The 24,326-nt window shown below is 37.3% G+C and overlaps 1 pseudogene; it reads left to right on the top strand.

The window, feature by feature from the left end:
* Nucleotides 1-18,380, top strand: part of LOC141554247 (ATP-dependent RNA helicase DDX19B-like) — a 40,640-nt pseudogene extending 22,260 nt beyond the window's left edge.
* The last annotated feature ends 5,946 nt before the right edge of the window (nt 18,381-24,326 follow it).

Here is a 24,326-nt window from a genome sequence, read left to right as displayed (position 1 = left end):
TTACTAGTAAGGAGAAAGGGTAGGAAAAAAAAGGTATTGATAATATGAACCAGTATTGTGGCTGTTATTACATTTAACCATAGATGAACCACTTTATTTTCATTTTTATGAATTGCTTTTCATCATTGTTATTATAAAGCGTTTTTTTTTTTTTCCTTTACTATAGAGGATAGAGCTGCTCAGTCATTGCTAAATAAACTGATCAGAAGCAATCTTGTTGACAACACAAATCAAGTAGAAGTCCTACAACGGGATCCAAATTCCCCTCTCTATTCAGTGAAGTCTTTTGAAGAGCTTCGACTGTAAGTCTTTCTAATTACTATGTCTGTAATGGCCATAACACTACCTTCAGCAAAAATATAGCATTTCATTCAAAATACAGCATTCCATATAATCTAGTGAAGACTTTAAATGTCATATAGCTAGTTAGATATGTGTATTCTCTATTACAGAAAAATGTTTTTCTATTCTCTTAGAAATTATGATAAGTTAGCATGGATACATTTTCTTTCCTTTTTTTTTTAATAGTAAAGGTTTCATTAAATTGTAGTACTTTTTAGATGATGTATGTTCTTATTGGCTGAGCATAAATGTGACTTTTAGTATTGATAATTACAAGTAAAATGTGTATCATTATCATTTTTATAGGAAACCTCAGCTTCTGCAAGGAGTCTATGCTATGGGTTTCAATCGACCATCTAAAATACAAGAAAATGCATTACCTATGATGCTTGCTGAACCGTATGTATCCAATTGAAATTTAGCCTTTTTATAATTTTCTTTCTTTTTTTTTTTTCCCAGCTCCTTTCAGTAATGTTAACTTTTCCATAGAACTGAAAAGGTTGTTCTTAGGAAGTGTGATTTAGAATGAATACAGTTTGGAATAGTCTCTAATATCACTAATAGGCATTTTAAATGTCAAAACTTGATATACATAATCATTTAAGTTTTTGGTTGTCCCTTTTTACTTCTTTATTAATAGGTATTATGTTCCTATTTCAACTTCCACTCATACCAAAACAGTGAGACCTGTATCAGGAAAAGTTGCTGTAAAACAATCTTTCTCACTTTCTTATTTTCCTTCTAATCTTGGCTGCATTGGTTTTGTTTGTGCATACCTTTTTTAATTTCATGTAATCAGAATTACTATTTTATCTCCTATGATCCCTCTCTTATCTCATGTTTGATTATGAACTCTTCCCTTATCCATAAATCTGTCAGTTAATTTTTCCATGCTTCACTAATTTGCTAATGCCACTGATGGGGGTTGAAGTCCTTTCTAATTGCCCAACCCATGGCTGACCTTGATTCACAAATCTTGGTCAAAGGAATCCTTTGAATATCCGGGCCCAGCCCCACTATCAGCTCAGCTTCCCCCAGCCCTCACCTGATCTGGGCTAACTGAAAAGCCCTACCCCCCAAATTCTTGGGGGGTACGGCCCATCATCTTCTAGGTAGAAAAGAAACAAGCTGGAATGCCTTCTTTGCAGGAGCCCTCCCAGCCAACACATGGTATCCTTCCAGCCATGTAAGGGTTCCTGCCTGCCCAGTGGCCACCTCTGGCCCTAGCATCTTTCTAACTTAACTTTACTTCCAAATTTCTACAATAAACCTTTTATTTATCAATGTAGGTTTTCGGGCCTGTAAATTCATTTTACAGGGAACACTGCGCCTCATGGGATTATCTATGTGCTGAGAAATGGGGTTCCCCCTTTCCTTTCCCTCATTACCACCACTTCTTTATGTTTAAATCATGTAATCTTTTTTGATCTTATTGTAGTATATATTATGAGATGTGGATTTTTTCCCCTAGTTTCTACCAGACTACTTTTAAATTTTCCAAGCAATTTTTGTGATATAAAATTTTAAACCAATGGTTGGGATCTTTGGGCTTATCAAACACTAGGCTATTGTGGCCTTTCAATGACTATATTTCTTCACCAGTACCATATTGTTTGATGATTACTTCTTTGTTGTATAATTTGAAATCTGGTACTTTGAAGCTGTTTTCCTTCACATTTTTTCTATTGATTCCCTTAATGTGCTTGAACTTTTGTTCTTCCAGATGAATTTTATTATTTTTTTCTAGCTCTATAAAATAATCATTTAGTAATTTGGTTGGCATGGCACTGAATGAATAAATTAAGTAGTATCATTTTTAGATTCAGCCTGATGTGGGTTGAGGTCCCTTTAAGATTCTGATTCCCAACCCTTCCCTCTCCCCCTCCCCCCCTCCCCCATGGCTAAAGAAGTTAGCACCTTTGATAAACATTCCTGGTCAAAAGCACCCTTTTGAATTCCAATGATATCAGGGCTTTCCCAGCCCCCACAGGATCTGAGCTTAACTTGGGTTTTCCCAGCCCCCCACTATCTGCTCAGGTTTCCCCAACCCCCCCCAAACAGCTTCTTCTTATCTAAAAACCAATTGAATTCTATTCAATGCTAACGCTGGCCTAAACCAGCCCACCAGGAGCCTGGGACTCCACCCACCTTCAAGATTATAAAAAGGAGAACCCATTCTTTGCAGGAGCCCAAACATGGCATTCTTATGTCAGCCATGCCAAGGGTTCCTGTCTGCCTGGCGCCAGCTCTGGCCCTGGCGTCTTTCTACCTTTACTCTTACTCCCAAACCCCTACAATAAACCATTTTTATCAATCTAGGTTTTTGGGCCTGTAAATTCCTTTATAGGGGACTCTGCGCCGCTACATTTAACTACGTATCCTTGCGCCGAACCAAAAGGGGTTACCCCTTACCTAATTCTCATCAGGCCTACTAAGGAGCAATCTGTATTCCTTGTTTCAATCTGTATTTGTGTGAGAAATATTTTGTAATTGTGTTCCTAGAGTTCTATATTTGTCTTGGCAGGTAGATTCTCAAGTATTTTATACCATATACAGTTATTTTAAGTGGTATTTATCTTTCTGTTTCCTACTGAAGAAAGGGACCCTGAAACTCTAAAACTCCTTGAAGGAGAAAATATCTTTCAACTCTGCCTCAGTGAGGGAAACCCCCCCCACCCCCCCACCCCCCAGGGAAACAAGTCAGTTTCATTCTGTTATCTAGGTGGGATTGCTTCAATCCTGAGCAAAAGAATTCCAACCCTATTCAATTAAAGAAATTCATTGAATTCTTTTCAAATTCCAGCCCAAGCTGAAATCCGGATTGTAGATAGAGCCCAAGTTGGAACTCCACTAACTAGCCCCCTTCAGCTGGTAGCCAAAGCTCCTATTATAAAATCCTCTCTTTGCAGAGGTTCCAAACATGCCATGCTATGCCATGCTAGGCTATGCCATGCTATGCCAAGGAAGCCTCTGCTCACTGGAATAATACTCTTTTCCAGTGCTATCCTCTCTTTACCCTCACCTGTTTCCCTAACAAGACATTATGCCTCTCTGTCAGGATTTCTAACCTTACTTCCCAATCCCTATAATAAACCTCTTTTATCACTCTAGGTTTTCGGGTTTGTAAATTCTTTTACAGAGAATGTCTGCACTGCCAGAAGAGGGTTCCCCAAAACTCCTTATCCTTGCGCCAAATCCCAAGGGTTACAGGGGAGCCCAACCTCTCCATTTGGTTCCCTGAACCCCAAACTTGCCACTAGAACTTATCAGTTAACTCCCTGACCACCAGAAACCCTAATCTCATTTTGGATCCCTACTAAAGAAACCCCAAAACCTAAACCTCATCATGTTTTTGGTTCTCATAGCAGAAGCCCCCAAAATTATATTTCACTTCATCACTACTGGATTTTGTTGGTAATATAGAAAAATGCTGATGAATTTCTGTGTGGTTACTTTACATCCTGCAACTTCGCTAAAGTTGTTAATTATTTCAAATAGTTTTTTTAATTGATTCTCTAGAGTTCTCTATCAAATCATTGGTAAAAAGTGATGGCTTTTTCCTTCTTGCCTTTTCTTATTCCTTCAATTTCTTTTTCTTGTTTTATTTCTATAGTTAGCATTTCTAGTACAATATTGAATAATGATATTGGTAATAGACAGCCTTGTTTTATCCCTGATCTTATTGGAAAAGCTTCTAATGTATCCCTGTTAAAGAGAATGCTTGTTCTAAGTTTCATATATATACTACTTAATTTTTTTTTTAAAGCTCCATTTCTGTGCTTTTTAGTATTTTTTAATAAGAATAAATGTTGTATTTTTTCAGAAGCTTTCTCTATATCTGTTGATATATACATATGATTTTGATATGGTTAACTATGTGTATAGTTTTCCTATTATTGAACCAACTCTGAATTCCTGGTTTGAATCCAACTTTTTCATAGTGTCTGATCTTTGTGATGTACTGCTATAATTGCCTTGTTTTAGTATTTTATTAAGTTTTGTGTCACATGACTAATATGGAATGTTTTGTATGACTTCTTGCATATAATTGATACCATATTGCTTACCTTCTCAATAGGTAGGGGAGAAGCTACAGGGAAGGAGAATTTAGAATCCAAAATAAATAAATTACTGATTTTAAGAAATAAAGCTTTTATATCAAGATTTACTAGGAAAATTGTTCTGCATTTTCTTTTTCTATTTTTGCACTCTCTGGTTTAGGTATCAAAACCATATTTGTAATAGAAAGAATTTGTTATGACTCCTTTATCTATTTTTCCCAAAATAAATTTTTGTTTGTTTTTTTAATTTACTTACTAATTTCTGCCCTATCTTGACATAGCCCACAGAACTTGATCGCTCAATCTCAGTCTGGTACTGGTAAAACAGCTGCATTTGTTCTGGCTATGCTTAGCCAAGTGGAACCTTTGAACAGATATCCCCAGGTAAGAATTTGGTGGTAAGTGTTCTGTTAAGGACCACACCTAAGTGCAAAAGCCCCCACCAAGGGGAATCATAACACACTTGAAGGAATTGCAAATCAGTCTTTATTGACACAGATGTTGCTTGTGAATTGGAAATGAAATAAATCAAAAGCTAGAGGGAAGAGAAGAGAGGTCAGAGAATGCAACTGCCTCTCAGTCTCCTTGTATTGTTATCATCTCTCACATGGAGGGATCTATTCTGCTGATCAGAAGTAGATCCCCCGCAACCACTAGCAGGTTGCTCCTATAACAGTATTCCCTGACTAGCATGAATTGAGAGATGTTGCCATATGATAAAGGACTGGTGTCTTAATTTCTTTAATAGTAGATATACCAACACTCCCTAAGAAGTGGATCATACTTTGCCAGTGTATCTTGAAAATCTTCCTGATTAGTTGCTAAACTTTTAAACATTTCCCTTTTCTACTACTATGCCTTATAGAGAACAGCTATTAATAATGGTATCTCTCACTTTCCCCAAAAGCCTTTGGAACAATGCAAAATAATTAGTCTCTAAGGTTAAGGTAGAAAATTAAGGAAGTGAGCTTCTAAAGATCTCATGCTCTTATGACCCAGCTTGGGCAGGACTTTTATAATTCTTTGATTCCTACTTTAAATAGAACAGCTTGTAAAATAGGAATAAGCAATCCTGTGAGTCAGGACTCTCATACAGAAGGGCTTTTAGTAGCCAGAAGAAATGCAAATAGTATGTATTGTAATTTTCAGTCTGAGAAAAATTCCTTTTTAATGCTATTTAACCTTGGTTGGTGGGGGTCATTGGGAGAGGTTAAAATCATTAAGTAACCTTACCTAACTAAAACAAAATGTCCAAATATTTCCTTAAACTATATACCTCAGAATTCTCTCATGCTAAATGACTTTGTTAAATTACAAGGAGAGCATGTCTTATTTTATATTTTCAGTGTTTGTGCCTCTCACCAACTTATGAGCTCGCACTTCAGACAGGAAAGGTGATTGAACAGATGGGCAAATTTTATCCAGAACTTAAACTTGCTTATGCTGTTCGAGGCAATAAATGTGAGTATACAAGGAGGATGATACAGTATTTAAGCTTAAAAAAAAAAACAAGAACAAAAACTCCCTCTTATTGGAATATGTGTGATGTTAGAATTTTTAAATGCTTTGGTTAGTTTTTCCAAACTGATTACTCTTTTATTTTTTTCAGGGATGGCTTACCTCGGAGGAGGGTCAAATAAAAGATAATAAAAATCTTATTTAATAAGTAGAATTATAAGAAAACTGAGAGATTTTCCTTTATTTCTATAAAGCTTAAAGAACCATTAAGTTGTTAGTAGTGCAAATTTTAAGTTGAGTTACATTTGAGATGAAAAAGATACAAGTTACTTTATCAGTTTCAAATCTCTTCTACAAAGGATAATCATCAAAACTCCTTGGAAATAGTTCTAACAGATTTCATTAATGGAACTGATGAGTTAACACAGAATACAGAAGTAAGCAAAAACAAGTCCCTAAGTCCCAGTTCCTGGGAAAAGGACTCAACTAGTTACAAAAATGGCCAGGAAACTGAACCAGCAATCTGATAGAATTTAGGTTTAGACTAATTAGCAAGCTAACTTTCAAGTTTCAATTCCCAGATATAAGGATGGAAGAGAAGTCCTGCACCAATGAGAACTAAGGAAGATCATGTGAGAGAAAAGAAGTGATTTTGATTCTATAAAATCAAAACATTTTTGCACAAACCAATATAATAAAAATTATAAGGCAAATGGGTAAATGGAAAAATTTTCAAGAAGTTTCTCTGATACTCTGGGAAATGAGAAAAATTTTCAAGAAGTTTCTCTGATACTCTGGGAAATGAGTGCGAACCATTACATAGCATGTCCAATCCCTTTGTCTGCCTGCATTTTCTATTTCCTTCACAGGTTAATTGTACATCATTTCTTTTTCTTTTTTTTTTTTTTAAGAGTTTTTATTTACCAGATATATGCATGGTAATTTTATAACATTGAGAATTGCCAAACCTTTTGTTCTAATTTTTCCCCTCCTAACACCCCCTCCCCATGGCAGGTTGACCAATACATGCCAAATATGTCAAAGTATAAATTAAATACAATATATGTATACATGTCCAAACAGTAATTTTGCTATATAAAAAGTATCAGACTTTGAAATAGTAATTGTACATTATTTCAAAGTCCGATTCTTCTTGTGCAGCAAAATAACTATATGGCTTTGTGTATATATATTGTATTTAACATATATTTTAACATATTTAACATGTATTGGTCTACCTGCCATCTGGGGGAGGGGATGGGGGAAAGAGGGGAAAAATTGGAACAAAATGTTTTGCAATTGTCAATGCTGAAAAATTGCCCATGCATATATCTTGTAAATAAAAAGCTATAATTAAAAAAAAAAAAAAGTTTCTCTGATAAAGGTCTCATTTCTAAGATATAGGAAGAATGAATTGCCATTCTCCAGTAAAGTAATGGTCGAAGGGTAGAGAAATGGGTGTTTTTCAAAGGAGAAAATTCAAGCTTTTAGCAATAACATGAAAAAATTTTCTAAACACAAAATAAAGCAATTTTTTGATTATCACCTCACATCTGTCAGACTAGCAAAAATGATAAAAGAGGAAAATAACAAATGCTGGAGAGGTTGCAGTGGAAAAATGCGGATCCTAGTGCCATGTTAGTGAGCTGTGAATTGGTCCTATTCTGGAAAATGATTTGGAGCTATGCTTAGAAAGTTATTAAACTTTGCATATACTTTGACAGAGATACATCACTACTAGGCCAATCACTAGAGAAATTAAAAAAGAAAGAGAAGAAAAAAGGGCCACTATATCTGCAATCTTGGTGTCTCAGAATTGAAATATCATCCTAAGGCAATATCATCCTTTAGAGAATGACTGAATATATTTGTGAATCTGGACAATTTCAGAGGAATCTGAGAAGAACTTTATGAACTAAAGAGAACAATTTATGTGGAAATATAACTTTGGTGTTTTTTTTTTTTTTTTTTTTTTTTCTGAGACAATTGGGGTTAAGTGACTTGCCCAGGTTCACACAGCCAGGGAGTGTTAAGTGTCTGAGGCCGGATTTAAACTCTGGTCCTCCTGACTTCAGGGCTGGTGCCACCTATTCATTGTGCCACCTAGCTGCCCCAAGAAACATAACTTCAAAAAATTAAAAAAAATCTGATCAATACAAAGTAAACCACTAAGGTAAACTACAAGTTTACCACAAGGCTATCAGGATAAAGATGAAAACAGACCATATTCACCTTCTGGGAGAGGGGATGAATTAAAAATGCAGAAAGAGACTTAAGTTTTCAGACATGAAATTTTCAGAAATTTGTTTTCAGGTGAATTTGAAATTTGTTTTGCTAAGCTATTGTAAAATATATGTTAAAGGGATATGCTTTTTAAAATTGCTTCATTGGGATGAAAGGAACAGTGAGAGTGAAATTTTAAAAAATACTTGTTTGAATGAAAAAAAAAATACTTCTGAAACATTCAAACCAAATCATAGCTTTTAAGTTGAAAAGGCAAAAAACCAAACCAAACCAAAACAAAAAAAAAGTTGGAAAGGCAGAAAATAATAGAGCAATTAATTTGATGTGACATTTTGCCTTAAATGTAATTGGATTCTTATTAATATTTTATTGTTGAGTTGTTTCTCTTTTGTCCCAACTTTTTGTTATCCCATTTCAGATTTTCTTGGCAAAGTGGTTTGCCATTTCTTTCTCCAGCTCATTTTTTGGATGAGGAATTTGAGGCAAACTAAGTAAAGTAATTGTCCAGCTTGTAAGTGTCTGTGGCCAGATTTGAATTTGGGAAGCTAGTCTCCCTGACTCTAGGGCCAGGACTCAATCTACTGTACCACTTAGCTGCCTCTTGTTAATAATAAACATTTTATTTTTTTATTTGAGCAAATTGTGGGAAAAAAAAGTGAGACTAGAAAAAGTAGTTTTATCTTGTCAAGTTTTATAGAATTGGAAAAAATATCACTCATGAGATGGTGCTTTATTTTAAAAAAAGAAAGAAAGAAAGAAAGCACTGATCTGAGTAGTGCTTACTGCTTCATAAGGCAGCTCTTTTTTTTTTTTTTTTTTTTTTTTCCTGAGGCAGTTGGGGCTAAGTGACTTGCCCAAGTTCACACAGCTAAAGGGAGTGTTTTAAGTATAAGGAAAGGTTTACTATAGGAGATGTGGTTATCAAGCTGACACTGAAAAGATGGATAGCATTTATAGAGGTGCACTTGATAACTTGGAGGGTGTTTAGGTAATAGAAATTATATTGGCAAAGAAAAAAACAATCTGGATGGGGGGGAGTAATGAGGAGGCATACGTGAAGGCCATGAAAGCTTATTTTAGGGCAAATGAAACTGAGGATGAAAAAGATGTGTGATGACAGAGGCCTCTGACAAGCAGAAAGGGAGGACTTGGACTAAAAAGAGATTCATGTCAACTTGGCTTTTAAGACAGTTAATTTTTCTTTTTTTATTTTTCTCAAACTGTGTAGATCTGGTTTTAACATGGTGTATCTGCGTACTGATTACAGAAAATTTGAGAAATACTTTTAAAAAAAATCTTTATTTTGGTCTATATAAATTCTTGATCTCATCTAATTTACCCTTTCTGTTGAGGGCCATTATTAACACACTGTCAAGGAAATTTGAAGCTTTAACTCAGACATCTCAGATTCTGTCTCCCTTATTTTGTACTGAAGTTTTAAAAATATTTTTATTTTTTAGTTTTATATTTCTTTTATAATCAACTTGACAAACATCAGCAAACAAGAACATTTATCCATTTGTATATCAAACTGTAAGTCTGTTATAATCAGCTTGTTCTTGGACTGTGCTATTGATAGTGACAATGAAAAAGAGGTTAGGACATGAGCCATTGTAGTGAGGAAATAATAGGACTGGGTAAGTGGTTTTATATGTATATAAAGAATGTGAAGAATGCAAACTTGCTTTCAGAATGACCTCTAATAAGTAGACAAACCACTTTGGCTTGATGGGCCCCAGTTACTCAGCTGTAAGTGGGATAGTACCAAAGTACTTATCTCCAAAAGTGACCGAGGAAATGGAATTAAAGAACCACATAGAAAGAACATTGCTGTTTTCACTGTTAATGTAAAATATGAACAAAATTATATAAATAATATGATATAAGGGCTTTTCTCTACCCCCTGGCTTGTTTCAGTTTTATTTCCTTTTTTCTTATGTATGTGGACACTTAAACTCTATTGTGATAATCTGTCCTTCCGTTTAAGAGAGCAATGTTCTTATAGGCATCACTTGCCCTCATGAAGCCCTTCCTTTTTAGAATCCTCCCTCCCCCTTTCTTAAACTTTCCCCCTCCTATTTTTAGATTTCTTTCTATTTAGCCTACCCCTTCCCTTTCTATTTTCCCCTCCCACTTTTCAATGAGGTGTGAGAGAAGTTTCTCTGTAAACCAAATATGTCTTAACATTTTCTTTTTGAGCCAAATCTGATGAGAGTAAGATTCCAAGAGAGTTATGTTCAAGTATATCTGTGTAATGTTTTTGTTAATAATCATATGATTATGGAAACTCTCATGGAAAATTTATTGTTGATTCAACAGTAGAAAGAGGCCAAAAGATCAGTGAGCAGATTGTGATTGGTACTCCCGGCACCGTCCTGGATTGGTGCTCCAAGCTGAAATTCATTGACCCCAAGAAGATCAAGGTGTTTGTTCTGGATGAAGCTGACGTAATGATAGCCACCCAAGGCCATCAGGATCAGAGTATCCGTATCCAGAGGTATGGGGTGCTTGTGGGAATAAGAGAGGAAATCTTTCTACAGGAAGCAAGCTCATAATATCAGACCACAGATCATTTTTTGTAGTTGCTTCTGTGACTCCAAAACCCATCCTTGTGCACAGCTGCCATTGTTGTCAAGTCATTTAAATCATGTCTGGTCTTTGTCACCTCATTTGGAGTTTTCTTGACAGAGATCCTGGAGGAGTTTGCCATTTCCTTTTCCATTTGAGAAAACTGAGGCAGATATGGTAAAGTGACTTTCTCAGGGTTACATTAGCTAGTAAATATCTGAGGCCAGATTTGAACTCAGGCTTTCCTGACTCCAGGCCTGGTGCTCAATTCACCGTTTAGTGAATTGCATCGTTTAGTGCTTTTAATTCATTCACAGGATATCCAACCTTCAGATAGATTAACCAAAGGTGGTAGAGTCTTTGTATGTTTATAAATAGATGCAACTTCATTTGTTTGTAATAATTTAATTATGATGCAGTCTTAAACCTTGAGGAATGATACAGTGACTTCTCCCTAACTCTCCCACTTTTAAGTTCCTCAGAAGAGATGAAAAGAGGAATGCAAAGTATTGGGACAGTAAGTAATCATCCTAGGGTCATTAAAATAAATAACTAAAACCTAGCTCACTAGATTGAAAGAATCAATTAAAAATTTTTTTTATATGTTAGTAACTGTTACCTAGCAATGTTTTTCTTTGCTCCTGGTATGTTGTGGTGAACTTAGTAAGCTATGTAATAAGTCAGATTGAAGACTGTTAGAAAAACCACATAGGATACCCAATATATCACCAGCATTATTCAGTATTGTATTAGAAATGCTTGCAATTTCAAAAAAAGAAGAGAAATCTGAGAAATCAGAATGGGCAATGACGGAATAAAACGATTTTTTTGCAGACAAGATGAAGACATAGTTAGAAAATCTTACAGATTCAACTTTTCATTATTATTATAGCTTTTTATTGACAGAACATATGCATGGGTAATTTTTCAGCATTGATCTTTGCACACACTTCTGTTCCAACTTTTTCCTTCCTTCCCTCCACCCTCATCTCCTAGATGGCAGGCAGTCTCATACATGTTAAACATGTTAAAGTATATCTTAAATACAGTATATGTGTACATATTTATACAGTTCTCTTGTTGCACAAGAAAAATTCAGATCTAAAAAGGTAAAAATAATCTGGGAAGAGAAAAATGCAAGCAAACAACAACAGAAAGAGTGTAAATGCTATGTTGTGGTCCCAGTGTTCTTTCGCTGGGTGCAGCTGGTTCTGTTCATCACTGATCAATTGGAACTGAATTGTATCCTCTCATTGCCTAATATAGCCACTTCTATCAGAATTGATCTTAGAGATTCAACTTAAAGGCTTGTTGATTAGCAGGATATAAAATAAATCCCCATAAATCAACATATCTATATGCCATTAACAAAATGAAATAGTAAGAGATATCCCATGGAAAATAAACATAGATCACATAAGATTCGTGAGAGTATACCACCCAAGACAAGCCCAGAAACTACATGAACATAACTATAAACCATTTTAATTAAGTAAAGTTAAGATTTAAATGATTGGAGAAATAGTAATTGTTGTTCATAATTGGGTCAAAACTAGTTTAATAAAAATGACAGTTATATCTACACTAATCTACTTCAATACCATCCCAATTAAATTACTAAAAAATTACTTTGAGTTAGAAAAATTTTTTAAAGTTCATTTGGGAAGGACAAAAGGTTGAACATATCAAAGGAATTAGTGAGAAAAAAAAAAGGAGCTTAGCAGTAGCCAATCTTAAACTGTATTCTGAGGCAGTAATTAGCAAAACTACCTGGTACTTGCTAAGAAATAAAATGGATCGGTGGAAAAGGTAGACATAAAACACAGTAGTAAATGATTATAGTAACCTTGTGTTTGACAGATTTAAACTTATAGGATCAGAAATCACTATTTGGCTTAAAAAAATCATCGAAGACTATAAAGCAGTCTGACAGAAGGAAGGTATAGACCAATATTTTATATCATTTATGAATATAAGATCAAAATGAATATGTGACCTAGATATAAGAATTAGTAGAACATGAAACACATTGCTTATCTGACTTTTAGATAGAAGTTATTATGAGATGTAAAATGAATAATTTTGGTCACATTAAATTTAAACGCGTTTGTACAAATAAAATCATTGTAGCTCAGATTAGAAGGAAAGCAGAAAATTGGGGAAATTTGTTAAGTTTCTTGGATAAAGTTCTCATCTCAAATATATAGGGAACTTAGTTAAATTTATAAGAATATGGATTATTTCCCAATGAAAAATGGTCAAAGGATACAAACAGGTAGTTTTTGGATGATGAAATTAAATATATAATATATATTTATATATACATATAAATATATAATCACATTTTTTTATTTAGAATTTTTTTTCACAGTATATATGCATGAGTAATTTTTTTTATAATATCCCTTGTATTCATTTTTCCAAATTATCTCCCTCCTCCCTCCACTCCCTCCCCCCGATGACAGGCAATCCATTACATTTTACATGTGTTACAATATAACCTATATACAATATATGTGTGTAATTACCATTTTCTTGTTGCACATTAAGTATTGGATTCCGAAGGTATAAGTAACCTGGGTAGATAGACAGTAGTGCTAACAATTTACATTCACTTCCCAGTGTTCCTTCTCTGGGTGTAGTTATTTCTGTCCATCATTGATCAACTGGAAGTGAGTTGGATCTTCTTTATGTTGAAGATTTCCACTTCCATCACAATACATCCTCATACAGTATTGTTGTTGAAGTGTATAGTGATCTTCTGGTTCTGCTCATTTCACTCAGCATCAGTTGATGTAAGTCTCTCCAAGCCTCTCTGTATTCCTCCTGCTGGTCATTTCTTACAGAACAATAATATTCCATAACATTCATATACCACAATTTACCCAACCATTCTCCAATTGATGGACATCCATTCATCTTCTAGTTTCTAGCCACTATGAAAAGAGCTGCCACAAACATTTTGGCACATACAGGTCCCTTTCTGCTCTTTAGTATTTCTTTGGGATATAAGCCCAATAACAGCAATGCTGGATCAAAGGCTATGTTTGATAACTTTTTGGGCTTAGTTCCAAATTGCTCTCCAGAATGACCGGATTCTTTCACAACTCCACCAACAATGTATCAGTGTCCCAGTTTTCCCACATCCCCTTCAACATTCATCATTATTTGTTCCTGTCATCTTAGCCAATCTGACAGGTGTGTAGTGGTATCTCAGAGTTGTCTTAATTTCCATTTCTCTGATCAGTAGTGATTTGGAACACTATTTCATATGAGTGGATATAATTTCAATTTCATCATCTGAGAATTGTCTGTTCATATCCTTTGACCATTTATCAATTGGAGAATAGTTTGATTTCTTATAAATTAGGGTCAGTTCTCTATAATATATTTTGGAAATGAGACCTTTGTCAGAACCTTTAACTTTAAAAATATTTTCCCAATTTGTTACTTCCCTTCTAATCTTGTTTGCATTAGTATTTTTTTTTACAGAAACTTTTTAGTTTGATGTAATCAAAATCTTCTATTTTGTGATCAATAATGATCTCTAGTTCTCCTCTGGTCATAAATTCCTTCCTCCTTCACAGGTCTGAGAGGTAGACTATTCTCTGTTCCTCTAATCTATTTATTATCTCATTCTTTATGGTTAAATCATGGACCCATTTTGATCTTATCTTGGTATATGGTGTTAAGTGTGGATCCATATCTAATTTCTGCCATACTAATTTCCAGTTTTCCCAACAGTTTTTTCCAAATAATGAATTTTTATCCCTAATGTTGGTATCTTTGGGTTTGTCAAAGATTAGATTGCTATAGATGTACCCTTTTTTGTCCTTTGTATCTAATCTGTTCCACTGATCTACCGGTCTATTTCTTAGCCAATACCAAATGGTTTTGGTGACTGCTGCTATATAATATAGCTTTAGATCAGGTACACTTAGACCACCTTCCTCTGACTTTTTTTTTCATTAGTTCCCTTGTAATTCTCGACCTTTTATTCTTCCATATGAATTTTGTTGTTATTTTTTCTAGGTCATTAAAATAGTTTCTAGGGAGTCTGATTGGTATAGCACTAAATAAATAGTATAATCACATTTTTAAAAAAATCTCCAGATAATTATTAATTAGGAAGATGCAAAGTAAAACAACTTTGAGAAATCATCTCATACTTTGTAAATTGATAAAATATTGTAAGGGGAAAATGACAGTTGTTGAAGGGGATGTGAAAAAATTGGGATACTAAACATTGATGGTGGAATTGTGAACAATCTATGTGAAATTATGCAGAAGTGTTATAAAATCGTATATAACCTTTATGAATATGGGTGTGAGTATATATATCTTTTGACCCAGCAGTACCACTAATAGGTCTCTTTTCCGACGTGTTCAGGAAAAAAGGAAAAAAAAAAATCTATGTATTCCCAAAATATTTACAGTATCTTTCTTTGTGTAGCAAAAAAACTGGAAATTGAGAAGATGCCCTTCAATTGGGGAATGATTAAACAAGTTGTGATAGATGATTCTGATGGAACACTAATGTGTTGTAAGAAATGACAGGTGGGGCCAGCTTGGTGGCACAGTGCATAAAGCACCAGCTCTGAAGTCAGAAGGCCCCAAGTTTAAATCTGGTCTCAGTCACATAATAACACTTCCTAGCTGTGTGACCCTGGGCAAGTCACTTCACCCCAATTGACTCAGCAAAGAAAAAAGAGAAAAAGTGACAGGCAGGTTGATGTTAGGAAAATATGGAAAGACTTTTCATGATGTAATAATGAAATTGAGCAGAATCAAGTGAATTTTATATATGTAGTAATGCTAATACTGTTTGAAAAATAATTGTGAATAAGTAAGGTATTTTGAATATTGCAAGTACTGCTGATATCTACCTCCAGAGAAAGAACTGATAAAATAGAAGCATGCATAGTATGGTTAAGACAACTTAGAACTTAAAATGGAACCAAAAACAAAAATAAAAACAAAAAAAAAAATTCTTAAACAAAACAAGACAGATGAGTATCATTTAAATATGGAGAAAAATGAAAGGAGGAATTTTAGGTAGGTCTAGATGGGGTGAAAAAATAAAAGTATTATATTGTATATATTCATTTTGTCTGCCTTTTAAATGTTAAGGATTAGGGGTAAATGCCTTTTGATTTGTATGTTGATTTAATTCTTTTGTTGACACTGGTTTATGTTCTGTTTTTTTTTGTTTTTGTTTTTTTTTGTTTTTTTGTTTTTGTTTTTGTTTTTTTTTAATTAGAAGATTTTTGTCTTGTTTGAGTCCTGGGATGAAAGGAGAGACTTGGGGAATCTTTATTCTCTGCCAACAACTCATACAACATTTTGGGACATAAGAGACAGACTAAGCTGTGAGGGCAGTGCATTCTGTATTCCTCCAATTCAAGACTTTAGTTAAATGCTGAATAGCTTGGGTTTGCCTTCTAGGATGCTCCCTAAGGATTGTCAAGATGCTGCTTTCTCTGCCACCTTTGAAGATTCTGTGTGGAAATTTGCCACGAAAAGTTGTCCCAGACCCAAATATCATCAAACTGAAACGATGAGGAAGAGACATTGGACACCATTAAACAGTATTATGTGATGTGCAATAATCGAGATGAGAAGTTTCAAGCCCTTTGTAATCTCTATGGGGCCATCACTATTGCTCAAGCCATGATCTTCTGTCATGTGAGTAGCATCCAGCTATAACATCAAGTAGGTAAAATTCAACTTGTGTGTTGTCAGCTTAGCCATTGCTTTTTCAGCCAGAAATTCTTTCATTTACTAAAGAAAAAAAGGATTTCTGATTATTATACCAAGGAGATTATTTCTAGAGTTTATCATTGTTGTAAAGAAAAACTGGGGAAAATTAAAGCATGTGTGGTTTATCTTTTTTGTAGTTACTAAAAAAAACCTCCAAAATACTAGATTCTTTCAAATTATTACTGAGACACTACAGAGGCATTTTAATAATTGCGTCTCTTAGTTGCTTTCAGAATTAGAGCCTTCATTTATTTCAACGAGATAAAGCCATTTTTTGCAGGTGTCTTAATTTTTTTTGCAGGTGTTTCCATTTAAAAAAATTCTTTTCACTTCAGACCCGCAAAACAGCTGGTTGGCTGGCAGCTGAACTGTCCAAAGAAGGCCACCAGGTGGCCCTCCTGAGTGGTGAAATGATGGTGGAACAGAGAGCTGCAGTGATTGAGCGTTTCCGAGAGGGCAAGGAAAAAGTGTTGGTGACCACCAACGTGTGTGCTCGAGGTGAGAAGAGGCTGCCCAGCAAGGAGGCCTGGGGACCTAGGAAAGACTAGGGGGGGGCTTGTTTGGGTTTTCGCAGAGCCCCAGTCAGCAGCTCCCTGTGCCTTTGCAGAAGTGGTCTGCTGGAGATGGATTGCCCCTCCATGTGTGAGCCACGTGGTCCTCCCCCTCTGGGTGACCAACATGACTCCTGAGCCTTCAGATGGTCTGCCTCCTGGTGGTTTGTCTGCAGTCAGCAGCTAGATGATCCTCTAGGAATTTTCTGTTCTTGGACATTGTGGAGCTCTCCTGATGTTAAGCTGTAGGAGGAGAGAATTTCTTCAGCCCTGCCATCCAGGGTTCTGCCTCCTATTTGCTGCTTTTTGTTTAAATAGCTTCAGCTTGTGGGCCAATGTGACAAATGACTAGCATCAGGCAGGTTGATCTGGAACTCCCTGGGAAAAAGCTTTGACTCCCTCCAAGGAGAGAATCATCTTGAGTGAATCTGATCCATTCAGCGTATACTGTTTTATGGCCCTTGGGCCTTTGCCTTGTTTTGTGGGTACCAGCTGCTAGCACTGAGTTTGCCAGATGAGACTGTGGCTGTCAGCACTTTTTGTCAGCTTTGCCATCTTCCTGCCCTGCAGGTATCGATGTTGAACAAGTGTCTGTGGTTATCAACTTTGACCTGCCAGTGGACAAGGATGGGAATCCAGACAACGAGACATACCTTCATCGGATTGGGCGCACGGGGCGCTTTGGCAAGCGGGGCCTGGCCGTGAACATGGTGGACAGCAAGCACAGCATGAACATTCTCAACAGAATCCAAGAGCATTTCAGTGAGTGTCTCAGAGTGTTTGCCCTCTGGGGCAGTGAAGTGGGGACGGCCAGGGCTCCTGGCAGAGTCTGGGATCTCTCCTCTGTCATCTCCCCCCTTGTTGTTAGAGAACCAGGGAAGGGGGAGGGAAGAGAGGAGTCCACTGTTGTGTTGGAGGGCCAAAGCCCTCACACAAGAGTGTCCAGGGTGGCAGGTGGTGCTCGATGCTGCGCTCGGTTACATTAAGGTTTCATGAGTCAAATGAGGAAGGGGAGCCCTCTTTGTCAATAGTTGGATATTCCTTTGAGGTAAAGCAGAAGTTTGAGGGTTGTGCTCATGTTGCAGCAGTAGCTGAAATAGAGACTGTCCAGGTGCTCCTGTTTTGATTGTGTCTGGCTGAATTCCTTTGCAGATAAGAAGATTGACAGATTGGACACGGATGATTTGGATGAGATTGAGAAAATTGCCAACTGAAAAGCATTGGTTTGAGTTGACCTACGCCCTCTGAATGTGCATCATCAGCTCCATTTGGACTTTTGTTTTTCAAATTGCCGCAACTCTCGGCCAGTCACCAAAAAAAAGACTAAGGCGGGAATGCATAGAAATTACCTACCTCATTTCAAATTACGTTTGGATTTAACAAAAAAAAAGAAAAATTGTGCAAGTAATGGGGGGAGGATAGAAAGAGAAAAAATGTTTACATAAGCTCTTAAGATTAGGCATGAATACACAGAAATTTACCTTTTTGACAAATTTCTTATTTAAAGTTAATGTGTACCAATCTTAAATGTAAACTAAGGACTTGTCAAAGCTTTGGTTAATTTCTGCCTCTTGACCTTCTTGTGGTAGTGTATAGCTGTCTCTTCTTTCGCCTGGGATAGGCATATATTAGTGTATGTACCTGCTTGCATCTGTCTGAAAAAGTGACATTGTAGAAATGAGGAGAAACTGTAGTAGAAGCTGTATGGTGCTGGCCACCAGGGCCTAGGCATGCTGAATTATTAGATTGGGTGGAGTAGGGGAATCCGATGTGTTTTATGAGCTAAGATTTCCTAGACTAGCACGATAAAGCAAATCTGGGATACTTTTACTCTCTTGCTATTTTCAGCCAGACAAAGCAATCAGGAATTGGCTGAAGAATGCTTGGAGCCTTTCTTGCATTTAGGCTTATATTCCAGAATCCTGTCTTAACCTCTCTGGCTGTTGTACTGACACGAGTCATTACAAACTTTGGTGTAGCATCATAGGTACCATTCCACTACATGTGGCTGTTCTGATGCCTGGTAGGAAATATTTTTCCAGCATCCTTGTTATGACCAGGATCAATCAGCGATAACTAGTGGAAAGTAGACAAATGTTTTTGGATCTTTTCCTCCAGCAAAACCAGATGCTGAAAATCTCTGCTTTTGTGACTAGATTAGAAAAGACAGAAGAAGTGTTTGAATGAGATTGGAAGAGACCCTGGACACTGTAGCCAGCAATGGTCACATATTGTTACTCTGGCATTGCTGTCCTGATCTAAAAGAGAAGGCTTAGGAGGAATCACTTACTTGGGTTATAAGAAATCCTTTTCAAATAGAGATTCTAACTCGGTGTCTGAAGTAGTTGGTATGCAAATGCCTGCAGTCATAATTAGAAGTGTACTAGAAATGCCCTATCTTTGACGTGTTTTATCTGTAGCCTTGATTTCAAGCTTATTTATATCTTAATCAGTAGTGGTCACCAAAAAAAAGTCATGGGACCATCTTACACTGAATATTTTTTCACTGGCAATAGTAATTTGCTCTTTCTGGCATTCAAACTGGACTGTGTAGCCTCTTTCAAAAAGGACAGAAAGAACAAGGATAAACCACAGCTGTCTGTTCTTAGGGACTGCCAGCCTTCTATCTTCCCAGGATGGGATATTTTAGTCTAGGTTTCTCTATGAGGTCCTTTAACAAGGACCAATTATTCTTTTGAATGGTAGTCTAGACCTGATGCCTCTCAAAGTAGAATAGCCTTCCTAAGCTTCTCCTATCCAAAGAAAAATGGGGGAGTGTAATTCAGTGGATACAAGGCAGTTGGGTAGTTCTGATTTCCTAAACTGGAGATGCTGAGGAAGGAGGAGGAGGAACTACTACGCTTTCTCAGTAACATTGCTTCTCTAATCCCACCATCTCAATCCCAAAGGACTAGGGTTTTTTTTTTTTTTTTTTTTTTTTTTTTTTATCATTGAAGAATTGCTCTAGACCCCAGATAGACTCATTCTAAATGGATTCTGAGCTTCTCTAGTAAGATAGTTTATTGTGTCTACTAGGTGTGCTCATGGCACCAAGTTGCTTTATGCATGTCCCTTCTCTTGGGTTATAAAGCTTCTTTCTCTATTTTACATATTGTTAGTGAGAGGAAGAACTCATCAAATTATTTCCTGACATCTCCATCTGTCTCAGGATGGGTATATCTTAATAGCTGCTCTTATGTCATAATTAATGTAAGCTACACTTAAGAAAGCCGATTCATGATCTTCAGCCTTTTAGAATCTTTCTGAACTTTTCCCCTAAATTTCCTTGATGTTTTTGGTTCTATTTTCCTCTACCTTTTTGCCTAACCCCAGCCTTAAACACAAGGAAATTTCAAACTAATTTTTACCTTTTTTCTTTAAAGATGAAAGTAAATGGATAGAAAGATGGTTTAGTTTAGTTGGGTTGAGATAATTGTGTAATGTTACAGAAATCTGGTAAGAGATAGGGAGAGCAGGCTTCCTGCTAGGGTTTAGGCTGGTTCTCCCAACATACAGTTCAGCTGCTATTTCCTCTGGTGGATTTAAGGGGGAAAACAGTAGCAGACCAGGGCCCATGTACCTCCAAAGGATCCTCTAGCAGAAGGGGCATTGGTTTAGGAAGGGTGACTAAGAGTCTTTTTCCTCCTTTGAATGCTATGTTCTGTTCCTTTGTTGTTGGTTTCTTGTCTTTGTCTTTTCTGTCAAGCTTTTTAAGAGGGAGCAGTAGGCTATTGCTTCTTCCATATGGGTTATGGCCGTCTTGATGAATTCTGCTAAGGAATGGAGGGCAAGGCCATGGATGCTATGGAGCATATATGGCACAGAGGAGAGATGAATGAATACAGTATCTATACCTGCTTTCGTAGGATCGATTTCTGGTTCTGACTTGTGCCTTTGAGCAGATTTGCTACTCAGGTCTGGTTAGAACTCTCTATTTTGCCTATCAATTGAAAAATGTCTTCATTGGCCTCCTGAGCATCATATCGGACTGTATTTATGAGAAACGCCTAATTGTACATTCATTCCCTATTTTGTTATGTTAATAGATTTTAATCATTATGCTGTACCTTTAACCCTAGGGTGGCCACTGTATTGAAGACTAAATTCACAGAAACTCAAATCACAAGGATATTTTGGTCAACTCCTTTTGGGAGCCTCATATTCCTGATCTCTGATTAAAAAATCAAAAGGATCTTGATGTGATACAAGTGTTTCTAGCGGGGAGGGCAAAGGGAAACTGAGTGAATACTGAGGAGTAGATACATGAAGTATAAAACCTTACAGAGGAATTGGAATTTGGTAGTCAGTAGGAAAACACTAATCCTCAAGAGAGTGAAATGATGAGATTGGCCATCTAAGATATGGAGAAATTGAGGGTCAACCCCACAGGTTCTGGTCTTACCCAAACAAATGTGCCCAATGTCTCACTGATGCCTTGGCTTAAGCTCTCTGGATGTTGGGGCCTAGCAGAAAAGAATATGTAATTACACTAGCTTTAGTTGCAGAGGGTGAATTGAGGAAAAATTTGGGAATACCTTTCAGGTACATTTTAGCTCTCAGACCCTTGGCTTAAATATTTAAACCCTCATTCCCTTTACTTTCAACTGAAGGGACCTAAGTGGGAAGGAAGAGGTAGCCAAACTGGGACTTTCCTTGTAAGCTGCCTTGTGTCCCAGCACTGAGTGAGAGTACAAGATTGTAAAAGGGGGAATTTCTGCATTCCTGGGAGTTTTTGGAGTTATTTTTAGGACCCTGTCTAGAGAGGAATATTTTGACATTAATTGCTCTGCAGTGTGATAAATCTTGACTCCACCCAATACACTGAAGTAGAGGAGTTAAGAGAATATCTAGTCTGTGGATTCTGTGGCTCCAGGAACTGCATGCCCATGCCCATTGTTGTATCTCTGAATCTGTTTATTATTACTCCCAAAACCCAGGAATGAATGAAAATCACATTTTTTTTTACGCATAGAAACAATTTTGATTAAATCAAAAGCATATTTCTACATTAAATTTCTGGGAAGGATTTTACCCCAGGTCAAAAGAAACAAGACACATATTTTTCTTAGCATTCAGCCATGCCAGCCCAATGGAACAAGGCCACTTCTCAATAATGTTTTGGTTGTTAATTTTATTAACCTATAAACTAAACTGAATCATACTGTAACAAATGTTTTTATTTTTTGAACAACACAAGACTTAATGATTTTTTGATTCTCTGGAAAACACTCCCTTTTTATGCATTGTTCCCTTTTTCTGAACACCTTGATCCTGAATAGGGGACGGTTTCAGACAGATGGCAGGAAAACTGCTGACTCTACACAATACAGAAAACTAACAGTTACAAGTGGGTCTAGCCATATGCACCATTAGTCCATCTCGGGGCAAGTCAGTGCTAATGGTTTTCTTAGACCATGTGTTCACTATGACTCACATTTATGTGCCTGAATATAGAGTCACCCAGTAGCCTTCCCAATTTTAAGCAACCCAGACCTTCCACTTTGGAGCATGCCAGATAGTTAAGAATAACAGTTAAGTTGGAAGTATTTTACTCTGGATTCATCTGTGGAACTGCCTTACTTCCTTAAAATGTCAATTTTTTATTTATCCAATGAATGTCTAGTCTTCAAACTCATAAATGGCTTTTTATAGAATGGGTTGCAAATGAGCAGCAAAGAGATCATTTAATTCTCACATCTGTCCTGTGCTTGAGAAATCCCGGAAGCAAATTTCCTCTTATGCCCCCATTTTCCCCTACTTAATATGGTTTGTGAAATGTTTTATTTCATACTCTCCAGAAGCTTCACTAATATGAATGAATATATAGAATGTAAGCTCCTTGAGAGTAGGAATTGTCTCAGTCTTTGTATTCCCAGCACAGTGCCTGATATGGAGTAGGTGCTTAATAAATGCTGATTGATATATTGATTGGTGGATTCTTTTCAAGTTGCTACCAAGGACAAGTTACAAAGACTTGATATTTTCACCATTGTTTTAATCACAGCTGACAGGGTTTCTGTCCCTTACTGAAGACGAATAAAATGCTGCTTCCTGTTTTTCTCTAAGGTCAGATCCTTTCCCTTTAGTTGCCTCTTCTGCCCCCAAAAATCTACCCAGAAAAGGGGGGGCTGATTTAGTGCCCCTCCCTCCCCCTCATCTGGTTGGCTTATCCATCTGATCCCAGTCATGGCCCTCACCAAAGCTTGGGTTCCACAGCAGCAGGAGCTGTTGTAAGCTGCCATTGCCAAGAGGTAACTGCCACTGCTGGGATGAGTGGCCATGCCCCAGCCCAAGTCCTGGGCCCCGCTTCACCCTCCTTATGGAGAATGTGTTGCTGTTGAGAATGGTAGGGGCTAAGTCCATCCACCCCAAAGGTGATGGCCATGTAGAAAGGAACAAGAGCTGGGCTGTCAAGGCTCTGTTTTGTAAAAAGCTAAATGGGGGGGGGGGGCTCAGAGAATGGATGCTGAAAGTCCTTGTTGATGAGAATTATCTGAAGGGTTGCTCTCTCGGTATCTACTGTTATAAGTCAGCAAGGATAATGACAGAAGTCCTGACTTAAAAGTCTGAGGAGCTGCGTGGTGAGGGTGCTGATGCTCCTGAAGGCTGTCTGTGGGACTTTGCACAGTGACCTCCTCCTCCCACTCCCAACAATTTGTCTTCATTTTCTCTGGGTAAGAGATGATCAAATTCTACAAACTAGCGATGTAAAGGTAAAATCTTCCTAAGTAAGTAGTTCCAAATTGAAGTTTTCAACTTAATTCCATGTCAAGAAATCCACAATGCAGAAAGATGCTGGGAGCCAGACCTGGATAGTTTAGAACCCCAGTGAGTATAGATCTTAGGAGAAATTGGGGTGGAAGGAATTTCTGGTGGGTTCCCATTGAGCCAGAGGCCTTGGGTCATCCCCATGACGATGGGAGACGGTCTTGGTGCCTGCTTTGCCCTCAGTTTGGGGGGGAACCAGGCTAGCGGTGGAGACTGATTTTTCCATTGTGATTGACGTAGTGGAAGTACATGAATGCAGAATGATTTCCAGAATCCCGTCCCGAGACTAACCCCAAACTGTGGCGCTAGAATTTGGTTAAAATGCCAGTTAATTGTAACTTGACACGTGGGGGCCTGAAATGGAAAAGTCCACTCCTGCAAATGAAATGGCAGCGTGGGCCCAGGAGTCCGGGGAGCCGCGCAAGTCCTGCCCCGGGCCGGTTCCCTCTCTAATGAGCACCTCGGCCGGAGGCGCCCGGGAGGCGCGGAGGGTTGCGCCCTTCAGGCGCAAGCCCACGGGACGCCGAGGGGACACGGCCACAGAACGGGGGCGCGAGCTCCTGCCCACGCAGCG

This window comes from Sminthopsis crassicaudata, chromosome 2, assembly GCF_048593235.1.
Source record: "Sminthopsis crassicaudata isolate SCR6 chromosome 2, ASM4859323v1, whole genome shotgun sequence".
NCBI lineage: Eukaryota > Metazoa > Chordata > Mammalia > Dasyuromorphia > Dasyuridae > Sminthopsis > Sminthopsis crassicaudata.
The sequence above is the reverse complement of the archived record's forward strand: the minus strand, read 5'-3'. Positions and strand labels throughout refer to the sequence as shown.